Source organism: Microtus pennsylvanicus, chromosome 2 (assembly GCF_037038515.1).
Source record: "Microtus pennsylvanicus isolate mMicPen1 chromosome 2, mMicPen1.hap1, whole genome shotgun sequence".
NCBI classification, from domain to species: Eukaryota; Metazoa; Chordata; class Mammalia; order Rodentia; family Cricetidae; genus Microtus; species Microtus pennsylvanicus.
Genome location: NC_134580.1, coordinates 135,958,436 through 135,985,402, shown reverse-complemented (window position 1 = coordinate 135,985,402; position 26,967 = coordinate 135,958,436). Strand labels below are relative to the sequence as shown.

Genomic DNA, 26,967 nt, shown 5'->3' with positions numbered 1-26,967 from the left:
TACCGCACTCAAAATGATGTTTTCTAGACCTATCCATTTTCCTGCAAAATTCAAGATGTTGTTATTTTTTTTCTGCTGTGTAGTATTCCATTGTGTAAATGTACCATACTTTTCTTATCCATTCTTTGGTCGAGGGGCATTTAAGTTGTTTCTAGGTTCTGGCTATTACAAACAAAGCTGCTATGAACATAGTTGAACACATGTTTTTGTGGCACGATTGAGCATCCTTTGGATATATACCCAAAAGTGGTATTACTGGGTCTTGAGGAAGGTTGTTTCCTAATTTTCTGAGAAATAGCCACACTGACATCCAAAGGGGCTGTACCAGCTTGCATTTCCATCAGCAATTCAGAAGTGTTCCCTTTTCCCTAAAACCTCTCCAGCATAAGTTGTCATCAGTATTTTTTGATCTTGGCCATTCTTAGAGGTATAAGATGGAATCTCAGAGTTGTTTTGACTTGCATTTCTCTGATGACTAAGGATGTTGAACATTTCCTTAAGTGTCTTTCAGCCATTTTAGATTCCTCTGTTGAGAGTTCTCAGTTTAGGTCTCTACTCCATATTTATTGGATTATTTGTTCTTTTGATGACCAATTTCTTGAGTTCTTTGTATATTTTGGAGATCAGACCTCTGTCTGATATGAGATTGGTGAAGATCTTTTCCCATTCTGTAGGCTGTCTTGTTGATGGTGCCCTTTGCTTTACAGAAGCTTTTCTGTTTCAGGAGGTCCCATTTATTAATTGTTTCTCTCAGTGTCTGTGCTGCTGGGGTTATATTTAGGAAGTAGTATCCTGTGCCAATGTGTTCAAGTGTACTTCCCACTTTCTCTTCTATAAGGTTCAGAGTGGCTGACTTTATGTTGAGGTCTTTGATCCATTTGGACTTGAGTTTTGTGCATGGTGATAGATATGGGTCTATTTTCATTCTTTTACATGTTGATATCCAGTTATGCCAGCATCATTTGTTAAATATGCTTTCTTTTTTCCATTTGATATTTTTTACTTTTTTTTGTCAAAAATCAGGTGTTCGAAGGTGTGTGGATTAATATCCGAGCCTTCGATTTAGTTCTGTTGGTCCTGCTGTCTGTTCTTATACCTATACTAGGCTGTTTTAAGTACTGTAGCTCTGCAGTAGAGTTTGAAGTCAGGACTTGTGATGCCTCCAGAAGTTTTTTTTTTTTTATTGTACAGGATTGTTTTGGCTATCCTGGGCTTTTTTTTTGCTTTTTCATATAAAGTGCAGTACTGTTTTTTTTTTTGAGGTCTGTGAAGAATTTTGCTGGACATTGCATTGAGTCTGTAGATTGCTTTTGGTAAGATTGCCATTTTTACTATGTTAATTCTACCTATCCAAGAGCATGGGAGATCTTTTCACTTTCTGGTGTCTTCTTTAATTTCTTTCTTCAAAGATTTAAAGTTCTTATCATACAAGTCTTCCACTTGTTTGGTTAGAGTTACTCTGAGATATTTTATGCTATTTGTGGCTATTGTGAAGGGTTTTGTTTCTCTGATTTCTTTCCCAGCCCTTTTATCATCTGTATACAGAAGGGCTACTGATTTTTTTTTTTTTAGTTAATCATGTATCCTGCTACATTACTGAAAGTGTTTATGAGTTGTAGAAGTTCCTTGGTAGAATTTTTGGGCTCATGTAAACTATCATATCTTCAGTAAACAGTGAGAGTTTGACTTCTTTTCTGATTTGTATCCCCTTGATTTACTTTTGTATCTTATTGCTCTAGCTAGTACCTCAAGAACTATATTGAATAGATATGGGGAGTGTGGACAACCTTGTCTTGTTCCTGATTTCAGTGGGATTGCTGGGAGTTTCTCTTCATTTAGTTTGATGTTGGCTGTTGGCTTGCTGTATATTGCCTTTATTATGTTTAGGTATGTTCTTTGTATCCCTGCTCTCTCCAAGACCTTTATTATGAAGGGATGTTGTATTTTGTCAAAAGCTTTTTCAGCATCTAATGAGATGATCATGTGGTTTTTATTTTTCAGTTTCTTTATATAGTCAATCACATTGACAGATTTTTGTATGTTGAACCATCCCTGCATCTCTGGGATGAAGCCGACTTGATCATGTTGGGTTATGGTTATGATGTGTTCTTGGATTCAGTTTGCCAGTATTTTATTTAGTATTTTTGCATCAATGATCATGAGTGAAATTGGTCTGTAATTCTCTTTCTTAGTAATGTCTTTCTGTGGTTTGGGTATCAGGGTAATTGTAGCCTCATAAAAAGAGTTTGGCAATGTTCCTTCTGTTTCTATTGTGTGGAAAAATTTGAGGAGTATTGGTATTAGTTCTTCTTTGAAAATCTTGTAGAATTCTGAGCTGAAACCATCTGGTCTTGGGCTTTTTTTGGTTGGGAGACTTTTAATGACTGTTTTTATTTCTTCAGCAGTTATAGGTCTGTTTAATTTGCTTATCTGGTCTTGATTTAATTTTGGTAAATGATATTTATTCAGAAAGTTGTCCATTTCCTTTAAGTTTTCCAATTTTGTAGAGTACAGGTTTTCGAAATATGGTCTGATGATTCTCTGGATATCCCCCATTTCTGTTGTCATGTCCCCCTTTTCTTTTCTGATTTTGTTAATTTGGATATTTTCTCTCTGCCTTTTGGTTAGTTTGGATAAAGGTTTGTCTATTTTGTTGATTTTCTCGAAGAACCAAATCTTTGTCTTGTCGATTCTTTGTATTGTTTTCTTTGTTTCTATTTTATTGATTTCAGCTCTCAGTTTATTTCCTGCCATCTAGTTCTCTTAGGTGAGTTTGCTTCTTTTTATTCTAAAGTTTTCAAATGTTCTGTTAATTCACTAGTGTAGGATTTTTCCAGCTTCTTTATGTAGGCATTTAGTGCTATGAACTTTCCTCTTAACACTGCTTTCATTGTTTCCCATAAATTTGGTTATGTTGTGTGGTCATTTTCATTGAATTTTAGGAATTCTTTAATTTCTCCCTTTATTTATTCCTTGACTCATTGATGATTCAAGTGAGCATTGTTTAATTTCCATGTCTTTATGGGCTTTCTGGAATTGGTATTGATGTTGACTTCTAGTTTTAAACCATGGTGATCTGATAAGATACACTGGGTTATTCCATTTTTTTTGTATTTGTTGAGGTTTGTTTTGTTACCGAGTATGTGGGTAATTTTTGAGAAGATTCCATGAGGTGCTAAGAAGGTATATTTTCTTCTGTTTGGATGGAATATTCTATAGATGTCTGTTAAGTCCATTTGAGTCAAAACATCTGTTAGTTCCCTTATTTCTCTGTTCATTTTTTGTCCATTTGACTTGTCCAGTGGTGAGAGGGGAGTGTTGAAGTCTCCCGCTATTAGCGTGTGAGGTTTAATGTATGATTTAAGCTTTAGAAGTATTTATTTTACATATGAGGGTGCCCTTGTATTTGGGGCATAAATGTTCAGTATTGAGATTTCCTCTTGATGGATTTTTCCTGTGACTAATATGAAATGTCCTCCTTTGTCTCTTTTGATTGATTTTAGTTTGAAGTCTCTTTTCTTAGATATTAGAATAGCTACACCCGCTTGTTTGTTAGGTCTATATGATTGGAATATTTTTTTTCAACCCTTTACTCTGAGACGATGTTTGTCTTTGAGGTTGAAATGTATTTCTTGTATGCAGAAGAAGGATGGATTCTGTTTTTGTATCCAATCTGTTAGCCTGTGCCTTTTAATAGGTGAGTTAAGTCTATTTATATTAAGGGATATTAATGACCATTGATTGCTTTCTCCTATTAATTTAGTTTTCATTGTTGGTGATGTTAATTTGTACATTTTTTCCTTTGGGGTTTGCTGCTAATGAGATCATCAATTGTCTGTGTTTTTGTTGGTGTAGCCAACTTCCTTGAGTTGGAGTTTTCTTTCTAGTATTTTGTGTAGGGCTGGGTTTGTGGTTGTGTAGGTCTTGGTTAAATCTGGTTTTGTGATAGAATGTCTTGTTTTGTCCTTCTATGGTGATTGAAAGTTTTGCTGGGTATAGTAGTCTGGGCTGGCATCTGAGGTCTCTTAATATCTGCATAACGTCTGACCACGACTTTCTGGCTTTCATTGTCTCCAATGAGAAGTCAGGTGTAATTCTGATAGGTCTGCCTTTATATGTTACTTGGCATTTTTTTTTCTTTGCAGCTCTTAATATTCCTTCTTTACTCTGTATGTTTAGTGTTTTGGTTATTATGTGGCAAGGGGACTTTTTTTTGGATCCAGTCTATTGGTGTTCTGTAAGCTTCTTATATTTTCATAGGCATATCTTTCTTTAGGGTGGGAAAATTTTCTTCTCTGATTTTGTTAAGTATATTTTTCTGTGCTTTTGAGTTGAATTTCTTCTCCTTCTTCTATACCTATTATTCTTAGGTCTGGTCTTTTCATGGTGTCCCGTATTTCCTGGATATTTTGGGTTAAGCTTTTGTTAGATTTAATGTTTTCTTTAACTGATGAGTCTGTTTTCTCTATTGTATCTTCAGCGCTTGAGATTCTCTCTTCCATCTTTTGTATTCTGCTGTTCATGCTTGCAAATTGTTCCTGATTGTTTTCTCATGATTTCTGTTTCTATAATTCCCTCAGCTTGTGTTTTCTTTATTGTCTTTATTTTAGTTTTCAAGTCTTGAAAAGTTTCTTTCATATATTTGATTGCTTTTTCTTGGTTTTCTTTAAGGATTTGCTGATGCCTTCCAATTTTTTGTTTGTCTTTTCCTCCATTTCTTTGAGGGAATTTCTCATTTCCTCTTTAAGAGTTTCAAACATTCTCCTGAAAATTTTTTTAGGTCATTTTCTTCTACTTCATCTATATTTGGTTGTTCAAGTTTTGCTGTTATAGGGTCTTTAGGTTTTACTGGTGTTGTGTTGCTGTTTGTGGTGTTGTGTGTGTTCTTACCTTTTCTACTCATCTTTTTTTCTAATAGGTGTGGTTGGGGTTGTCTGAGATTCTGTTGATTAATCTTCTAGGTGCCAGTGAATGCAAAGCTCAGATGGTTATTCCTCATGGTACAGTCAGTGTCATGGTGCTATTTACCCTGTTGGTCATTCTGTGTTCCTGGAGATTGCTCAGTGCTCCTGGACTTTGCTCCACTACCTTGGAGTTTACTGTCTCGGGCCTACTTTGGCCTAGGTTACTGGCTTTGATCTGTTTCTGTAAATCCTGGTCTTGTCCCCTCCTGCAGAAGTCCCTGGCTTGGTGTTTGGTCCTGCAAAGGTCTCTGGTGTTACGGGAGGTCCTCCCACTCCTCCAGCCTATTGCCGCTGAGATACCAGCCCCTTGGGGCGTGGTCTCTCTCCCTTTAAAAAAGCGGCCACTTCCCTCTCCTCGCTCTCTTCACTTCCTGCTCCGCCGGTGACTTGACTTCCTTCCTGGTTACGCAGAGGGCTGACAGTGATCTGTAAGTTTTTTCCCCTTTAAATAAATACCACCCTATTAATCATAATTCCAAACTGGTGTGGCATTGTTTGTGACTTACGCCTTCATTTGGCGCCCAACGTTTGGTTTTAGAACCTCTCCCGGCTCGCAGCCGCGAGTTCGGCTTGGCGGCCGGAAGTTCGGCTTGGCGGCCGGAAGTTTGGCTTGGCAGCCGCAAGTTCGGCTTGGCGGCCGCAAGTTCGGCTTGGCGGGCGCTTGTTCAGCTTGGCGGGAGCCCTTGCTTCCTCAGCCGCTGCCTGTGGATTTAAACTCCACAGGCCCGCGTAGTCTCTGCCCGCCTGGTTTGCTCTTTTCTGAGTCGTTTTTAAATCTCCCTTGCAAGCACAGCTCTTAAGTGGCGCGAACCAGAGCACGCGGTTGCTGAAAGCTGCAACCCCTCAGGGTGACTCTGTCACGTGGAGGCATAAGCGGCTTCCAGGTTGCTCTTCTCTACCCCTGGATTCTGGTTTCTGGTTCCATCTCTGGAATTGATTTAATTACATTTACTTTGTTGAGCAACTTACATTTTCCAGTTTTTAACAAATACTAGGCGGACTCTGAAACAGGACCGTGTTTTCGTCGAGACTTGGCAACAGCGCCACCTGCTGGATAATAGGTAATATGGCAGTTCCCGTTTCCAACGCGAATTTTACTGTTCTGGTTACCAATACAATGGGTTATATCATGCAAGGTTTATATGACTATGGGGATAACTTAATTTACTGGTTACTAGGTTTTAGTATTCTTTTGCATATTCTATCATTTAGGAAGATCATGGCACTCCTAAGAACCATACAATCTTTACTAGAAACTCATGCAGGTCAGGAGATTAAGGATTCAAAAGAGACAATAATAAAAAGACTTGAAATGATTGAAGAAATGATTGGAGCTGGTGAACAGAGTAATAAGGCACAAGGACAGGATACAATGCCAACACCAGCTATTAGAACTGGCTTACCAAAGGTTTTAGCAGCATACCCTATACTTAATTCTGACAAAGCGTCAACTTCTAAAGGCTCAAAGGGAGTCAGAGAAGCTAGATGGACGCCAATAGCAATGAATGATCTAAAAGAAATTAAGCAAGCTATTGTTAATTTTGGCTTGCACTCTGCATATGTAAAGGAAATGATAAGGACTTGGGCTTCTAATGCTAGAGCTACCCCCCATGATTTCCATCAGTTAGTGTCTGCAGTTTTAGATAATGGACCTTCCTTGATGTTTGGAATTTATTTCAGAGAAGAATCCAAACATATGGAACAGCAAGGAAGAGCAAAAGGTATTGAGGTTTCCCAAGACCAAATTCTTGGTGCAGGAGAATATGCTGATCCACAGGTCCAAGCTCTTTATGATGATGAAGTACTGTGTCTATGTCACCAAGCAGCTTTAAATGCTTGGAATAGGATACAAGATCCAGCAAAAAGGGTTGAATCATATACCAGAATTAGGCAGGGACAGAGAGAACCCTTTATTGACTTTTTGCAAAGATTAATTAAGGCTCTGGACATAGGGGTAACAGACCCAGAAGCTAGACGAATACTTCTTGAATCTCTAGCTTTTGAGAATGCAAACATAGAATGCAAAAAGATAATTGGGCCTTTAAAGTCTAGATCAGCACCTATGGATGAATGGATTCAGCATACGATGAATGTTGAGACGTTTAGCTATAACGATGAATCTTGGGTAGGAGAAGCGATTTCCACAGCAATGAGGAGACATCAAACTGCCAGGTGTTTTAATTGTGGTAAATTAGGACATCTGAAAAGGGATTGCAGGCACAGAATTTCTAGGAATATTATCTCCTCTGGGAATGACAAAGATAGGAGACCTAGGCCTTCAGGTATATGTAGGAGATGCGGTAAAGGCCGACATTGGTCCAATGAATGCAGGTCAACAACAGACAAACAAGGCAACCCGATACCGTCGGGAAACTCCTTGAGGGGCCTCTCGCAGGCCCCCAAGCCAACAGTGGCCCAGTCATTCCCAGTCACAGTGGAGAACGTGCCTCACCAAGAAAATTAAAAGCTCCAATTTCTGCTGTAAAAAGTAATACTGGTCTAAATGATGAAATCCATGTGGAGGATGAGTCAAAAAACCCAGTTGGACAGAGTAAACGTATATTTTGGCAGACTTCTATTAATGATCAAAGACCAAAGCTAAGAGTCTGTATAAATGGCACTTTTATTGAAGGTTTATTAGACACAGGTGCGGATGTAAGTATCATTACCCCAGAATCTTGGCATCCGAATTGGCCTCTTCAAGAGGTAGATGTTCAGTTCCTGGGAATTGGAACCCTATCTCGTGTAAAACAAAGCACAAGATGGGTTGAATGCATAGGGCCCGAAGGGCAAATAGGAAGACTAAGGCCATATATAGCCAATATTGCCATAAATTTATGGGGCCGTGACCTGCTACAGCAATGGAATACCCAGATTAACATTCCTGTAGTTCCAGGAACTCATAATTCTGGGAAGTATATGATGAGGTATTATGGAAAAAGGTCACTAGCCATTCAGGCTGTACAAGAACATACAGCAAATACCAAACCTTTAGAGGTACCAACAGCCCTACCTTTAAAATGGCTAACTGAGAAGCCAATATGGATCAAACAGTGGCCTCTAGCTGAAGATAAACTACAGGCATTGGAACAGCTGGTGCAGGAGCAACTAGATGCTCACCACATTGAAGAATCAACCAGCCCTTGGAATTCTCCTGTGTTTGTTGTAAAAAAGAAATCTGGTAAATGGAGAATGGTGACAGATCTAAGAGCTGTCAACAAAGTAATTCAACCTATGGGCTCACTACAATCTGGAATTCCTTTGCCTTCTCTGTTACCAAAAGGATGGCCTCTTATAGTTATTGATTTGAAAGATTGTTTTTTCACTATACCGTTACAAGAAAAGGATAGAGAAAAATTTGCCTTCACAGTGCCTACTTATAATAATTCTCAGCCCAATAGGAGATATCAATGGACTGTCCTCCCACAGGGTATGCTCAATAGTCCTACACTGTGCCAATATTTTGTAAGTAAGCCATTGGAAATAATTCGTAAACAATTCCCCAAGTCCATTATTTATCATTACATGGATGACATCTTGTTATCTGATTCAAATAAAGATACTTTAGAAAGGATGTTTGAAGAAGTAAAGAAAGTCTTGCCTAGGTGGGGTTTACAAATTGCCCCTGAAAAGATTCAAAGAGGAAATTCTATTAATTACCTAGGTTACAGAATAGGGTTAGAGAAAATTAAAACGCAAAAGGCACAAATTAGGAGAGACCGGTTAAAGACTCTTAATGACTTCCAAAGATTGTTAGGAGACATTTCCAGTCTACGACCAGCTGTTGGGATAACACCTGATCTAATAGTTCATTTAAACAAAACCTTAGATGGTGATAAAGATTTGAATAGTCCAAGAAAACTGACAGCTGAAGCAGAAAAGGAACTGACAATGATTGAGGAAAAATTACAGGAGGCACATGTGGATAGGGTGAACCCAAATCTTAGCTGCATCCTAGTCATATTGCCTTCCAGAATTTCTCCTACAGGGATTCTAATGCAGAGGGAAGATATTATTTTAGAGTGGATATTTATACCTAATAAACCAAGTAAAAAATTAAAAACTTATGTGGAAAAAGTCTCTGAATTAATTATAAAAGGTAAGCTGAGACTTCGTCAACTAGCAGGTATAGACCCAGCAGAAATTATAGTGCCTTTTACTACTGAAGAAATAAAAAAGTTATGGGAAGACAATGAACCGTGGCAAAGAGCTTGTGCTAATTTTTTGGGAGAAATTAATAGCAACTATCCCAAAAGTGGTAGACTTAACCTCATAAAAAGAACTTCTTGGATTCTTCCTAGAATTGTACGTGATGCTCCAATAACTGGAGCCCGTACGTTCTATACTGATGCAAATAAATCAGGGAAAGCAGGTTACAAGTCAGATGAATTGAGTAAGGTGGAACAAAGCCCTTATAATTCTGTCCAGAAGGCAGAATTATATGCCATTCTTATGGTGCTAAGGGATTTTAAAGAACCTCTTAATATAGTTACAGATTCACAATATGCAGAAAGAGTTATCTTGCATATTGAAACCGCTGAATTTATACCAGATGACACAGAGTTGACTTCATTGTTTATCCAGGTACAAGACATAATCAGGAACAGGCTTTGTCCGATGTACATAACACACATCCGGTCCCATACAGGTCTGCCTGGTCCTCTAGCCCAAGGCAACGCTGAGATTGATCAATTATTGATTGGAAGTGTGTTGCAGGCCTCAGAATTTCATAAGAAGCATCATGTCAATAGTAAAGGCCTAAAGAAAGAATTTTCCATTACTTGGCAACAAGCTAAGGACATTATAAAGAGATGTCCTACTTGTTCTTTCTATAATCAAACACCGTTGCCTGCAGGGAGTAACCCAAAGGGCACTAAGAGAAATGAAATCTGGCAGATGGATGTGTTCCACTTTATAGAATTTGGTAAATTAAAATATGTACACCACACCATAGACACGTATTCAGGTTTTCAATGGGCTACTGCCCTGAGCTCAGAAAAGGCTGATTCAGTAATCACACATTTATTGGAAGTTATGGCCATCATGGGTATACCTGCGCAAATAAAGACAGATAATGGTCCAGCATATGTATCTAAGAAAATGAAACGCTTTTTTGATTATTATAATATAAAACACATTACAGGTATACCAAATAATCCTACAGGTCAGGCAGTTATAGAAAGATCAAATCGTACTATAAAGGATATGCTGAACAAACAGAAAGGGACCGAAAATACCCCCAGAAATAGATTACATAATGCTTTATTAACCTTGAATTTTCTTAACGCTAATGAGAAAGGAACGACAGCAGCAGAGAGACATTGGATAATGGAAAAGTCTGCTGAACTAAATCAACCGATTTATTTCAAAGATGTGCTGACCTCTCAGTGGAAGCCAGGAGATGTGTTACGTTGGGGAAGGGGTTTTGCTCTTGTTTCCACAGGAGAAGAAAAATTGTGGATACCATCAAAATTAATAAAGTTTCGATTTGAAGAAGAGAAACCTCTTGGAAAGGAGAAATGACAACTCATCCACAATGATGATATTCATACAGGTGGTAAGAAAAACATATAGAATGGGGGCAGGGTTCTGTTCTTATCTCCACAGGAAAACACTCATCTTTGAGAAATTCAAGGGACCCTGGATGTTTGGATACTGACAGATGGAAAAATACCTGCCCGATAGGAAATATCAAGAAAACTGAATGGGTTGTGTAAGTAATATTAAACCATATTTCTAAATTTATAAAGCTGGTTTTGAAGTTGGACTCTGGCTCAGTCCCTCTCCAATTCCAAGCCTGTTAGTAAGAGAAAAACCCAGAGTTTCTGGAGTTTCTGTCTCATGTCAAGAGCCATGATGTGGGACAGAAAGAAATATGAGTTTAGAAAACATCTTTGCTTTTCTTCATATCTATCATACTTTTCATTGAATATATCTATCATGTCTTTCATTGAATATATATATATGTGTGTGTCTATATGATTAATGCTTAAGTTTTTCATAATGAACAATGAGTTTTTCCTGAAGTGACATTTGAAGTTTCCAGGAAGAAGATGGGGCCCCATAACAACAACTCCACCTGGTTGATATGACGTCATGATACTGATAGCGCTACAACAAGACCTGCTTTGGGTACCAGCTGCACAAGACAGTTCCAACTTGGTTAGCTGAAATGGTGCACATCTTATACAACATTTTGGCCAGACCTGCACAAAATACTCAGAGACTATTGGCAATTTTAAAAGACATTGATCTTGAAATTTAACCATCATTTTACTTTCACAGGATCCCCCAGAAAGAACATCGCCCCCATGACAGCTGGAAGTAATTCTAGAGGACGACGTCCCCTCTCCCAGTAAAGTTTGCCCTTGGGTTTAGGAACATCATTTAGGGGTTGATTATAATTAGTATACGATTGAGGGTTGGGGGAGGAATTTTATAAGCTCAGGGGTCATTTTGAAAAAAAAAAAAAAAAGAGGGATGATGGGATAATAGATTTGTAATTGTGAGTTACTGTTTTTAGACAAATATATTGGTATAGATTCTTGTATATTGATACAAAGTTAAATTATATTGACTATTGTATGCATGCATTTTTCTACCTTGTTTAAAACATTTTTATGTATTGACATATATTGTATTGTATATATTTACCATATTGCTGTGTACATTTCTACCTCTGATTAAGATACTTATATAATGTTTGTGTATTGATATATATTTACCTACTGCAACGTATATTTGTACATTGTTTATATTTGGAGGTCATTGTCCTCATTTGTTTCACAGTTGTTTATTGTCTTAATCTTTAAGTTAGATAGATATTGAGAATTATATAGACTAATAGTCATCTAAGTTTGTCATTTATAATTAGACTAATCAGGTTCTTTAGATATATAGAGATTATACTCAGTATAGATAGATAATCTTCAACTTCTTCAAAGAGCTGTAGAAAATGGCCTTTAATCTAACTCAGAGTTTTGTGGTAGTGAGACACAATTGCTCCTGGCAACACTACTCTATTCCCGAGAGAATGTTGAGCACCAAAGACACTCCACCTGGAGCCTTTCTTTTTAGCAGAACTGGCCTTGGGGCAAAGAAATGCCCGTACCTCAACCACCGACAAAGATACAGAGCATGCATCAATGGATAAAACAGGACTGTCTTATCCTGCCAAGACAGGGTAAGATAGTTTTGAAAAGTTGCTTGCCTTTGAAAATGGTGTGTCAGTTATGTTAGGCCTTAGCCAAAGTTGGTTGCTTCAACGCTGCTAATGTGACTTTGGGTGATTGCCTAGGTAGCTAGTTGTCTCTGTGATTTGTTGCATGTTTTGGAAGTTGTTTTATTGAACTTCCTAATTAACCAAGTAACATTATTTCCCTTCTCAGATCTTTGATGGGGTTGAAGACTATATAGATGTAGTTACCTTTCTCTCATGACTTGGCCAAGTTATTTATTATACAAGACCTAAGCTAGTTAGAATAGGATATTTGTACTTATTGTATATAATTTCATAGTAGGTTTAGAACTCTCTTATTTAAACAAAAGGGGGAGGTGTTACGGGAGGTCCTCCCACTCCTCCAGCCTATTGCCGCTGAGATACCAGCCCCTTGGGGCGTGGTCTCTCTCCCTTTAAAAAAGCGGCCACTTCCCTCTCCTCGCTCTCTTCACTTCCTGCTCCGCCGGTGACTTGACTTCCTTCCTGGTTACGCAGAGGGCTGACAGTGATCTGTAAGTTTTTTCCCCTTTAAATAAATACCACCCTATTAATCATAATTCCAAACTGGTGTGGCATTGTTTGTGACTTACGCCTTCACTCTGGCTCCCATCTACTTTCTCAGGCTCCCAGACTTGGGTGCACCCAGACCTGCAGAGGATTTGGCTCAGGCTTACTCCCTCAGAGGTCCCAGACTCACGCTTGGACCTGCAGATGTTTCTGGTTGCTTCCTATTCCCTTTGATGTCCCAGACCAATGCCTGAACACACAGATGTCCTGACTCAGGCCTACTCCCTCTGAGGTCCCAGACTCATGCCTAGACCGGCAGAGATGTCTGGTTCCTGCCTACTCCCTTGAAGGTCCCAGATTCACGCCCAGACTGGCAGAGGTCCTGGTTCAGGCCTAGTTCCTCAGAGGTCCTAGATTCACGCCCAGACCCACAGGGGTCCTGGCTTAGTTCTATTCCCTTGAAGGTCCCAGATTCGTGTCTGGACCCTCACGGTCTCTGGCTCTGGCTCACTCTCTCAGCTCTCAGCCGTTACTCCTCTGTACCTGTTCCAGTGGAATTCACTGTCTCAGGTCTGCTCTTAATCCTGGTCCACTAATGTCCGTGGACTGGATCAGCTCCTGCTCCCATGGAGCTTCGAGATTGTGATTCTTCATGCTTGCCTTCGGCTCATAGATATGTTTTGTTAGTGTTCATTGACTAGTCTTCCTGGAAGAGGTGCTTACCTTTGCCCTTTGTGATGAACAGTCTTGATGTTATAGGACATCCAGCTTTGCAGTGGAGAGCTGAAGCCCTGCATTATGAACTCTGGGGATCTCTACAGAACTGGACAGATGCAGAGGAGAGATGTGCCATTTCAATGATACAGAAAACCAATGGTGTGTGAGTGTATGTAGACACTTACCTGCACAACCAGATGGAACATCTAGGTGTTGTGATGTTTCTTTGAGGTACATTTACATTTTAGTATTCTCACACCAACTTCTAGAGTTAAGAGTAATCTTTAGGTAATATTAATGAATAGTAGCCATGTTGATGGAGCGGAGGGCTGCTTCCCGGCACCCGGCTAGCTTTACCCCAAATAATTACATGGAAACTGTGTTCTTTTAAACACTGCCTGGCCCATTAGTTATAACCTCTTATTGGCTAGCTCTTACATATTGATCTAACCCATTTTTAATATTCTGTGTAGCTCCACGAGCTGGCTTGCCAGGAAAGATCTTAACCTGCGTCTGTCTGGAGTGGGAGAATCATGACGACTGCCTGACTCGGCTTCTTTCTCCCAGCATTCTGTTCTGTCTACTCCGCCTACCTAACTTTCTGTCCTATTTAAGGGCCAAGGCAGTTTCTTTATTTAACCAATTAAATCAACACAAAACAGATGACTCTCCTCCATCAGTAGCCATGCGTCATTGCCAATTGTATTAAATGTCTCCACTAGTCCTGCTTTACTGTATGTAATGGACTTAGGATTCTAGGGTATATCTGATCTATGACCCTCATTAGAGGTATTAAAAGCTTAGAAGACATCTGGGGCATTACTCTTAGTGTCAAATGTACATAAAAATATGGGTTGAGGAAGATTGCCACTTGATAGGAAGGGTGAGATAAATCATAAGATTGCCTTTGGTATATTTGCAGGATCTAGAAAAATTAATCCTGAACAAAAGAACTGTGAAGTTTCTGGACATTTCTTTGATGGTCTTCAGAACTGACCTGTGATCTCCATTTTTGTAGAACAGAATTGTCCTGGTTTTAGTAATTAAAGCGACAAAGTTGAGATCTATCCTTAAACACTGTTCCTTATGTGCAGCCCACCAGAAGCCTGTTGATCCCTCCTGTTTCCGGCACACGGAGAACCTTCTCCATTGCCAGCAGCCTACTGTGGCACTAATGCAGACTTATGCAATAGCCATCTGCTTTCTCTTTCTACTCATATTCCGGCCTCCACTCTTACCCATTTGACACTTCAGCCAGAGTGGTCTTTTTGAAAACCTAAGCCAACTATGTTACTATTTTCTTCCCTTCTCTCTTATTTGAACCCAAATCCTTGTTCTCTTTATTTCCATCTCTTGTACCCCAGGCTGGCTTTGAACTCATCATGTAGCCAAGAAAAACCTTCAGTTTCTGATATTTCTGCATCAATCCCCAAATGCTATTATTACAGGCATGCATCATCATGTCCAGTTTTATGTGGCCCTGGGTATCAAATCTAGGACTTTGTGCATGCTAAGCAAGCACTGTACCAACTGAGCATATAGCCCTCACTTTTTAATCTACTCTTTTTCTTAGTGTTTGATTCTTAGTTTGGTTCTATTAACATTTATAAATGAGGATATAGGTTAGCAATTTTCTTTTATTTTTGGGTAAATACAGTCTTAGGAGTCCTTTCTTTTTGCTTAAGATTGAGGTTTTTTTCTACATGATCTTGATTGCTTTTTATTTTTTTTATGCCTTTAGTCAACACTCTGTTTTTATAACTTTTCCCTGTTATACTGTGCTATTCTATCATCCTTTTACATTTTATAATATCTGTTCTTATAATAACTAGTATGTTACATGGGGCATTTTAAGATATGGAAGAGGGTCCTGGAGAGAGAGAGTTCAGCTGATTAAGTGCTTGCTGTGCAGCATGAGTTTAGAGCCCTATAAACTACGTAGAAAGTTTGGGACTGGCTTGTGTCTGTAATCCCTACTGGTATGTCATGGGTACAGAGAGAGGTGGATATCAGGGCCAGCAAGTTAAACTGAAAAACAGTAAGTTCCAGATTCAGGGATAGTCCCTGTCTGAAAAAATAATGTGGGGAGTGATAGAAGACACCAGCTGTCCACCTCTGGCCTCATACATGCATTTTTTGGTAGAACACCTGCATACACATTGCACACACTGAACCAGAAATTCCTAACACTTTTTATTATCCTGAGAAGTGTCCAAGGAATTTAGCATACTAGCCACAGAAGAGAAGCAATGGGTATTTTAACCAAATGGAAAAACAACTTCGTTCTGTTAATAAAAAATGCATTTGAACTTGTAAGCTGCTATTTTTCTTGTATCAAGTTAGCAAAATGTGTTTGTGTGTATGGGTGTGGATGTTATGGTAGGGAGTGTATGAAGGGGTGGAGAGTGTGAAAGACAGAGAGCAGGACATTGCATGCAGGCAAGAGTATAGAAGACATTCTCATATACTCCTTGTGGAATGAAAAGTGCCACAATGTAGCTTGGCAAGATGGGTATTAAAATGTTTGTAGAAATGCTTGGATTTCAAATTCTTGAGGCCTATCATAAGGAAATAATCATGGATGAATACAGTAATTTACATGCAAAAATGATACAAGGTAGATTAAAACCAAAACCAAAAATGTTTACATGTTTAGTTGTAGTAGGGTTCTCTAGAGTAACAGAATGAATATTTCTTTCTCCCCTCTCTCTCCCTCTTTCCTGACCCCCCCTCTCTCCTCTCCCCTCTCTCTCTCTCTCTCTCTCTCTCTCTCTCTCCACACACACACACACACACACACACACACACACACACACACACACACACACAAAGGGGCTTTATTAGAATTACTTAAAGGCTGTGGTCCAGCTAATTCAACAATGGCTAGCTGTGAATGGAAAGTCCAAGAATCCAGTGGTGTTCAGTCTGTGAGGCTGGGTGTCTCAGCTGGTCTTCAGGATACCCTGGAATCTTGAAGAAATCGGCTCTAATGCTAGTAAAGGAACGGACTTGCCAGTGAGAGTGAGCGTGAGAGCAAGAAGACGAAGAGCAAAAGCTTCCTTCTTCCATGTCCTTAGGTTTCCAGAAGAAGGTGTGGCCCAAGTTAGAGGTGGCTTTTCCTAGCTCAAAAAATCTGGATTCAAGGCATGTCTTCCTACCTCGAAGTTCAAGATTAGAAGTGGGTCTTCCCACTTTAAATTAAGCAAAAATACCTCAGAGATATTCCCTCATTTTGGGGTTTTAGTTAATTCCAGATATAGCCAAGCCAACAACCAATAATAGCTGTCACAGTAATAAATTTTAACTATGATAAATCTATGCAGCTAACAAAATTGAGCAAATAAGGCAAAGCTAAGAAAATATTGCAATGACAGAGGTGATGTTTGTGTAATGTTGCTGAGTGAGAAAATACCCATAGTGTATTGAGCCACAGTAAAAAGAACAATGAGACTTCACAGTAATTGTTGTTATTATAGTTTGAAGTACAGCCTTATACTCTCCTTTATTTTCTGTGTTTCTAAAGTATATACTTTAGAAAGTATATGGTTATCAAAAATAAAATTCTTTTTTTTTTTTTTGGTTTTTCAAGACAGGGTTTCTCTGTGGTTTTGGAGCCTGTCCTGGAACTAGCTCTTGTAGACCAGGCTGGTCTCGAACTCACAGAGATCCACCTGCCTCTGCCTCCCAAGTGCTGGAAAAATAAAATTCTTATATTGTCAACTTGTGTTTATCATCCAACAACAATGTGTGGATGATAAAATCACATTAAAATATTTAACCAGAGAAGCATAGTAAAAATACTCAACAACATCGGAAGTGTTAGTTACTCACATTAAAGTAAAAATAGCACTATATACATTATCTAGTTGTTTTGAGTGTGTGTGTGTGTGCAAGAGAGAGAGAGCGCGCAAATATTGACAGTACTAATCTCTGGGTAGCATATATTTTTTTGGAATTGCTTTAACTTTTGAATTTTTAAAATTTATTTTTATTTTATTTACATTGGTGTTTTGCCTACGTGTATGTCTGTGTGAAGGTGTCAGATCTTGGAGTCACAGAGTCACAGACAGTTGTGAGTTGCCATGTGGGTGCTGGGAATTGAACTGGGGTCATCTGGAAGACCAGGCAGTGCTTTTAACCACTGAGTCATCTCTCCAGCCCCCTAATTTTCTTCTTTATGCTTTAATTTTTATTATGATTCAGTTTTCTCACTAATGTAACAGAATGTCTGACAGTAACAAGGGAAGGAAGGTTTATTTTGGCTTATAGTTCCTGAGCTGGCTAGTTTTATGTCAGCTTGACACAAGCTAGAGTAATTGTGAGTGGAAGGAGCCTTGATGGAGAAAATGCCTCCATGAGATCCAGCTAGGGCATTTTTTTAATCAGTAATTAATTGGTGTGGGAGGGCCCAGCCCATTGTGGGTGGTGCTATCCCTGGGCTGGCAGTCCTAGGTTCTATAACAAAACAGGCTGAAAAAGCCATGGTAAGCAAGCCCATTCATGGCCTCTGCATGAGTTTCCTGCCTCCAGGTTCCTTCCTGCTTGAATTCTTGCCCTCACTGCTTCTGATGATGGACTGTTTGTTCTATGGGACTGTGAGTGAAATAAACCCTTTCCTCCCCAAGTTGCTTTTGGTCTTGGTGTTTCATCACAGCAATGTCAGCCCTGATTAGGACAGTTTCAATGGTGTCAGTTATGGTTGTTTTACTCTATATATCTGGCATCACATGATGTGTGACAGAGACTGTTCTTGGTAAGTGGAAGCAGAAAGAGGGGAACACAGGAAGAGTTCAAGGCAGCAGATAGGCCTTAAGGGCATGTCCCCTTCCTCTCCCTCTTCAGCTGATTTCTGCCTCTATACTATAAATCCCAAGTGATAATCTCTAAGATCTAACTGCTTCTGGAAACACTAAGAGATGTATTTTTACTGATACAGATGTTTCTTTATTCTTTTTGTTTTGTTTTGTTTTCAAGACAGGATTTCTTCTGTAGCTTTGGGGCCTGTCCTGGGACTTGCTCTGTAAATCAGGCTGGCCTCGAACTCACAGAGATCTGCCTGTCTATGCCTCCCAAGTGCTGGGATTAAAGGCATGTACCACCACCGCTTGGCCAATACAGATGTTTCTAAAATCTGTCAAAACTGACTATCACTGAGCACCCTTCTATAGACTTAAGTACACCTTTGCATCTCTCAGTTTTCTGTATAGACTATATCTCTTTATAATTTGTTTTATTTTTATATATTAAAAGTCAAATTAATGTTTCTTCTCTACACTGTACTTTATACTTTCAAAGACACCTAAAATATTTGACATGAAGGGGAGGTTAGAGTTAGAAAAATTTGAAAGAAATGTTCACGTAACTAAGTTAGAATTTATTAAATGAAGGCCGGGGAGATAGCTAATGGGAGATGTTATAGTGATTGCACAATAATGAAAACCTGAATTTAGATCCACAGTACTTAAATGAAAGCTGGATGCTGTGGTGCTCACCTGTAACTTCAGTTCCACGGTTGGTCAAGGTAGGTAGACCCCTGGAGCTCTGCCTAGCCGTTCTAGATGAAACAGCTGAGCTGTGGGTTCAGTAAAAGAAACTCTCTCAAAAATAAGGTGGGTAGTGATAGAGGAGGAAACCTGATGTTAACCTCTGGTCTCTGCATATGCCCACTCATGCATACACCACACACACACACACACACACACACACACACACACACACACACACAGAGAGTAAATAATTAATTAAATTAGGATAAACTTCCGTACAACTTTAAAGAGATGTATTACCGTTTCACTTAAAGATATATATATATATATGTACTTTATTTTTTTAGACTTATTATTTTTTCTGTATATGTTTTGCCTTAATGTATGCCTGTGTACCACATGCATGCAGATGTCTGAGGAAGTGGTGAGCCTCCATGTGGGTGCTGGGAATTGAACCCTGGTCTTTTACAACAAGAAGTGCTTTTAACCACTTGCTGTTAAACTCTACAGCTCCATGTATTTTAATTTTAATTGCATTCATTGTGTGTGTGTGTGTGTGTGTGTGTGTGTGTGTGTGTGTATACATGCAATAGAATTCATGGGGAGGTCAGCTTTCAGGAATCAGTTCTCTTCTTCCAGCCCATGGTCTTGGAGATTAAACTTAGGTTGTCAGGCTTGGTGGCAAATGCTTTCACCCATAGAGCCACCTCATTGACCTTGAAGATCTAAGACTATATAATTTTCTGTTAACCACACATAGTAATGATAAAAATGCCCTTGTGTTGTTTTTTTAAAAAGATATTTGAACTTTTTAATTTTTAATAATTGAGATATAATTTACATAGAGAAAACATGCAGATTTGAATTGTGTGGTTTTGAAAAGGGTGATTACCTTCTCAAGCTGTATTATATAGGATATTTTTGTTACCCTGGAAAAGATCTTTCATACCTCTTTTGTCATCATTCACATGAAATCTCTTTAAACTTTACCACCAGAGATTACTTCGGTCTTCCATAAAATTCTATAAGACAAAATTCTATATTTTCTTTTAGGTCTAAGATCATTTGTTAAATATGATTTTGAGATCAATCTGTGATATATGTATTAGGTATGTATTTTTTATTGCTGAGTAGTATTCCACTGCATTTTTACCACAGTCTATACATTCTCATGTTGACTGACCACATATCTGCTCAAATACTGGCTACTTTAAAATAGAGCCTGGTCAGTTTGTAGCTGTTTCACAAACCTCTGCATGCCATCTGCTTTCCTTTTCCTGTTTGGTGGGGCTTGCAAACCAGGCATTTGCCTTGCAAAAAAGGGTTGGCTTTCAGACACTTATAACAAGGACCACCACAGAGAGCTGAAGTCCCAGATGGCCATATCAGCAATTTAGCTTTTAAACAACAAGTAGTGGGCCTGCAAATCAGTGAGGAACTCCAATTACTAAGAAAGAAAGTAAAAGGAACAGAAGGGCTAAGATCCAAGAAGCTATCCCAGTTACCATCCAATAGAGAAGCCAGTGCATGAATTCAAATCCCAGCAGTTGTCACAACACTGGAAGGATCCCTAGCTAGCCCTAGCCAGTGTTCCAGAGTGCCTGATCTGGGCTCCCTTCTGTTATAGCTTTTTGGGTTGAGATCACTAGTGCTTGAAACCCTTGTTGTTCAGCCCTTGTCTACCCTTCCAGCAGAAGTGAAATTAAAAAGAAAAAAAAAAACCACTTTTAACTCTTGGAAATGAAAAGCACAGATTCAATTTCCTGTGTTAGGGTACTTCATGCTACCCTAGATTAGAGATTGAGTTGTGGGTTTGAGAAACCTAGGCTCATTTCTTGTAGAGTTCGGGCAGTTCTCAACAGCCTGTTACTGCATGTGTGCATGCATACTTCAGATACACATATATTTGCATAAATATAAATAAAATCTTTCTTTTCCTCTGTTCTACCACCAACTGGAAAGCCTCATGTCTCACCCATTTCTGAGTCTTGGCATTAAGTTCAGGTGAGCTGAGTGCAACTAGAGTAGAGGAATATGAAAGGCAGGTACAACTAAGTTATCTTGTTAAAAGCACTGTTGCAGGGAGGGTAATTGTGGCTGACCCAAAGACAGACCTCATTAGGTAGTGGCAGGTCCAGACAGAAAGCCCTTTCCATCTACTGTGTCAGGAGGACTTTCTGGTTCTGGAGCCTCTAGGAAGCTGACACCAGACACAGGTGCAGCAGCAGTCTTTGCTTCACAAACCCAATCTCCAGTCTCAGATGACTTGTGCTTTGGGGACTATACAATTTCCTTGAAGTTGCTAGTCTTAGAAAGCACTGCAGTTATTTTTTCCTATGTTACCACATCTCTTTCAGTTTAAATTTTGATGTGAGAACAAGAAACAGATTGTGCTCAGCCCAGGGAATATCTATAATATCAAATGATAGTTTTCTCACAGACCTTAGCAAAAAATGTTTCAGAAAACATTTCTACGAGAGCTTTCCCTTGGGCTGAAGATGCAGCTCAGAGGTTAAAAGCACTTGTTTGCTCTTGCAGAGGACTTGGGTTTCATTCCTAGCATCTACATCACACAGCTCAAAACAGCCTATAACTCTAGTTTCAGGGGATCCAATGTTCATGTGGCCATACACACACAGAGATACACATACATTTTCATAAGTATAAATAAAATAAATCTTTTTTACAAAAGTGTCTCTTGGTCATAGACACCGTGATTACCTGCATAAGACCTGCACAAAATCAACCCAGTCAACATTCTAGCATGGAGTTGGGAGCAGCTCTTAAGCTTCCAACTGAGGAACTACTAACAGTTGACTTCTAGGGAAGGAGAGTCAGTTTTCTTTAAGTGTGGCTCTTGGTAGGTCATCAATGTTCCAGTGCATGGCCCCACACCTGTGAGTTTTTCAGCAGCACAAATTGGACTTCATGAGTCATTAAAAATATGCAAGATGAGCTGGGTGTAGTGTTGCACGCCTTTAATCCCAGCACTTGGGAGGCAAAGGCAGGAGGATCTCTGTGAGCTCAACACCATCCTGGTCTACAAAGCAAGTTCCACAAAGAAACCCTGTCTTGAAAAACAAAAAAGCAAGATGAGTGTGGATCTGAGAGGAGTTGGAATAATAGGGTACATGAATATGATCAAAAAGCGTTGTATGGCCGGGCGGTGGTGGCGCACGCCTTTAATCCCAGCACTAGGGAGGCAGAGGCAGGAGGATCTCTGTGAGCTCGAGACCAGCCTGGTCTACAAGAGCTAGTTCCAGGACAGGCTCCAAAACCCACAGAGAAACCCTGTCTCGAAAAACCAAAAAAAAAAAAAGCGTTATATGAAGTTGTTAAAGAATGAATGAAAATAGATAAACAGGTTTCATAATTGAAATATTGAAATAAACCCCCACACTCTACCCTTCTGATTAATCAGAAAAGAGTCTAATGTTTTAGATCTAGAAACAATCTCCTTTTATTGTTGATTAAATTTATTATTTGACAATTAAAGAAAAACCCTTCCTTGGGGCCAGAGATGGCTCAGCAGTTAAAAGTGCTAGTGGTGCAAGTTAGTCTGTGAGTTTCAAGGACTATTCATTTGTGTGAAATTGCAGAGGACTGTGAATAGTTAAAGCAGTCTTGAAAAATTAAGTTGGGAGACCTCCATGTCTTAAATTCAACTTTCACTATGAAGCTGTAATAAACAATGTGGTACTGATACAAGAACAAGCATATAGATAAGTAGAATAAAACCGAGAATTCAGAAATAACCCGTGTCTATGTGGCCAATTGATTTTTGAAAGTGTTGTTAAGACTATTCAACAGTGAAAGGATACTGTCTTCAATAAAGGGCATCGAGACAGTTCAATATCTTTATGTAAAATAGGTTGTATCCAAATGTCATATGCTAAATATTAAATGAATCAAAGACCCAGTTGTGAGAGCAAAAACTATGATCTTCTCTCAAGTAGACATAAAGCAAATCTCTTTTAAAAAAGTTTTATGTATATGAATGTTTTGCCCGCATGTATGTACATGTATCACATGCATGCATGGTGCCCATGGAGACCAGAATAGGCCATCAGATCCCTTGGAACTAGAGTTTTGGATGGTTGTGAGCCACGATGTGAGTGGTGAGAACCAAACATAGTCTTCTAAAAGAGTAATAAATGTTCTTAAGTACTGAACTCCAGCCCCAAAGGCAAACCTTTTTTTAATATTTATTTATTTATTCATTTATTTATTTATTATGTATACAATATTCTGTCTGTGTGTTTGCCTGCAGGCTAGAAGAGGGCACCAGACCCCATTACAGATGGTTGTGAGCCACCATGTGGTTGCTGGGAATTGAACTCAGGACCTTTGGAAGAGCAGGTAATGCTCTTAACCTCTGAGCCATCTCTCCAACCCCCAAGGCAAATCTTTAAAAATTTTAAAATATTATTTGTATGTGTATGTGATGGTAAACATCTGTGTGCCATGACAAAAGTGTAGAGATGAGAGGGCAGTTAGGATTCTGTTCTCTCTGTCCACTGTGGGTTCTACTACTTGAACTCAGTTTGCTAGACTTTGGCAACAGGTCATGGGTAAATTTTGTTGAACTTGGATCCAAACAGTGAATAAAAAATTTGGCAAATTGGAGTACATTAAAATTTAATACTTTTGTGGACCAAGAGATACTATCAAGTAAATGAAAATAACTTATTGTTGTTGGGGTTTCTGTCCTGCCCAGTTTCCGTAATCATTAAATCCCCAAGAAATCACACAGAGGTCTACATTAACTAGAAACTGATTGGCCCATTAGCTCAGGCTTTTTAACAACTCTTATAATGTATGTTAGCCCATTATTCTTGTCTATGTTAGCCACATGGCTCAGTGCCTTTTTCAGCAGGACAGTCACATCTTGCTTATTCTCTGGTCGGGGAAAGAATTGCAGAGGAATGGGCTTCCTTCTTCCCAGAATTCCTTGACCCACCTCTTCTTACTGTCCGGTTGTACCACCTATACTTACTGCCTGGATACTGGCCAATCAGCATTTATTTAAAATATAATTGACAAAATACAGTTGTCCCACACCAATTTATAGAACAGGAGAAAAATTTGAAAGTCTCTTAAGGGCCTAACTCTCTGTAATCTTAAAACTGAAAAACAAAACCCAATCAAAATATGGGTAAAGGACTTGATTACATTTTCCCAAAGAAGATGTGTGAATGTCTATAAGCATGGAAAGATAGTCATCGCCATTAGTCATTAAGGAAATGCACAACAAGACCATAGTGACATACTACTTCATACCTGTAGGATGAGTGCAACCTTGAAACAGAGCAGAACAAAAATCCTCAAAGTTATAAGTCTTGGTGAGGATGAGAAGAATCCCCACCATATACTTTGCTGGTAGGTAAAATAGTGTAGCTTCTGTTGTAAACAGTTTGTTAGCTCCCTAAAAAGGTGAATGCAGAATTATCATGTGACCTAGCAATTATAAACATGTTTTCAAATATTTAATGTTTATAGTAGTTTTATTAACAGCAGTACTATTAACAGTGGTCAAAAGATGGAGACAATCTAGTATTCATTAATATATGAATCATTAAAAATTGTAATTTATACAAATGGTTTTTTGACATAAAAAGAAATGAAGTAGTGACACATCATACAATTTAGATGAAACACGGAATTAAGTGAAAGAAGGCAGGCATGGAGGGTCACGTTGCATGATTACATTTATATGAATTATTCTGAAGAAGTTGGGCATCATGACTCACACCTTGTAATCCCAGCACTTAGGAGAACGAGGCAGAAGGATCTCTGTGGGTTCTATACTAGTCTGCTACATAGTGAGTTCCAGAACAACACACAAAAAGAAATAACCCAAAGAAATAAATCCAAGTTTCATTTTGAATTGTTGAAAATATTTTGTGACGAGGTAGAAGTAATCGTTGTTCAATACTGTGAATAGTCTAACACCGTGCATTCAAAATAGTTAATACTATATTATGCACATTTTGCTTCAATTAAAAATTATGTCATAATGAATAGATAATTATGTCATATACTTCCTGTGATCTCACAAATACTATGGCTTTGCTGTCATAGTTACCTTGTGACTGTTGGAATCCATGTGAATTTTGTAGTAGTGCTCCTTTGGGGCATTTTCTTTAGTTGTGGGTGGTTAATCTCAAAGACAGATGGTCCCAAGTGTGTTTCTTCCTATAATAACAATTAAGGAATGTAGTTTTGATATATCAGTTTTATTTTCTTAACTTTGGAAAGCTTCTACCCTGGACTGAATGATTTAAAATGTAGTCTGGTCTGACATTGATCATCTTTATTTAACTTGGAAAGGGATCACTAAAACAATTTTGTATTGTTTGGAGATGCAGCAAATTTTGATTTTATGAAAATGTATAGAAATTCTTAGACTTAGTAAGAAATGAAGTTGCAGTGATGTTTTTGTGACTCTTTCTGTGCTACGCTGGTAGAAATGTTTGTTTTACTTTACAACCACTGTGAGTGCTTTTTGTTACCAGTAGAATTGGTGTTGGGAATAAGAAAGCCTGTTTTCAGTTCCTTCAAATAGAGTTTATGCACAATTTAAACACATTGATTTCTTTATCTTCCACCTGCTTCGAGTTTTTGAAGGCTAGATTTTAAGTTGCATTCTGTCAAGTCAGGTGGAGCTGAGGGTGAGAAGAGCTTCTTACACAGAAACAGATGTGTGTCAGTCATGAAGCTTTTCTTCATGAATACGTCAGTGGCTTCTGACCCATAGTCACTGTTATATTTTTTGAGTCCTTGCCTTTTTAGATATATTTACATTAATGTCTTGTGTACTCCACCTGATGTGTTTTATGACTCAAATACAGCATCCAGATTCTAAGATTCTAGAGCTATGAAGCAAACAATATTCATTTGGTCTGTAATAAACCAAGCTGGCAGCTTCTTACATGAAAAGCATTGTGTCCCAGACAGCTGAACTGGAGTAAAGGAATGTCTTGCTTATTTTGTGACTTTAAAGTTAGAGGCTTTGGTAAACATAACAAAATGCTAAAATAAATTGAATAAGTCAGAGAGGTGAGTATAATAGCTTAAGATAATAATTGCTTCTGGTTTTCATATCATTAGATTTTCTTTTTTTTCTCTTTTAAATTACTTACTTTTATTTTATGTGTGAATGTCTTGTCTGCTTGCATGTATGTCTGTGTACCACATGTGTGCCTGATGCCCATAGGAGCAGATGCTGGATCCCTTGGAACAGGAACTACAGATGGCTGTGAGCTGCCATGTGGGTTCTGAGAACTGAACCCAGGACATCTCTAAGAGTAGCCAGTGCTCTTAGTCCCTGAGCCATCTCTCCAGCCCCTAGATTTTTTTCTGATGCTCATAGAATAAGTTTTTAAAATAAGAAAAAGTTGGAGAATTATCAATTAGGTTTTTAATAAATTGTAAATTAAGAAAAAAATCTGATGACAGCTGCTTTAAGAAAACATACCAGCAGAGCAAGAAAACAAAAGTTAAAAGGGGGGCTGGAGAGATGGCTCAGAGGTTAAGAGCACTGGCTGATCTTCTGGAGGTCCTGAGTTCAATTCCCAGCAACCACATGGTGGCTCACAACCATCTGTAATGAGATCTGGTGCCCTCTTCTGGCCTGCAGGCATACAAGGAGGCCAAACACTGTGTACACAATAAATAAATAAATGAATCTTTAAAAAAATAAGTTAAGAGGGATGAAACTTTAACTTACTGGAAAATTAAAATTTCTTAGAAAGATATGCCTATGAAAAGTGACATAGCACTCTACATGGCTTGAATAATTTATTCAACTTCTCTGTACCTGAGTTTCATCATCTGGGTAATCAGAACGATAGAATTTTCATACTAAGGTCATGGTAAAGATTTTATATGCTAACATAGATGAAGCTCTGTGAACAAGGCTTGATGCAGTGGGAAAGGCATATGTGCATGTTAAGGATGAAAGAATGCTGGTAATAACTCGTACCTACTTTGGTTAGTTATTTGTTTGGGAGGGTCAAACATATTCATAGTCACAGAGGTTCACAGTCCTGGTCCCCGGTAATGTAGCAAGGTG

At 38.7% G+C, this 26,967-nt stretch overlaps 1 protein-coding gene across 5 annotated transcripts in view; it reads left to right on the top strand.

The window, feature by feature from the left end:
- Window positions 1-26,967, top strand: part of Zhx3 (zinc fingers and homeoboxes 3) — a 116,723-nt gene that overhangs the window by 32,100 nt on the left and 57,656 nt on the right. The gene's annotated exons all lie outside the window — the stretch shown is intronic.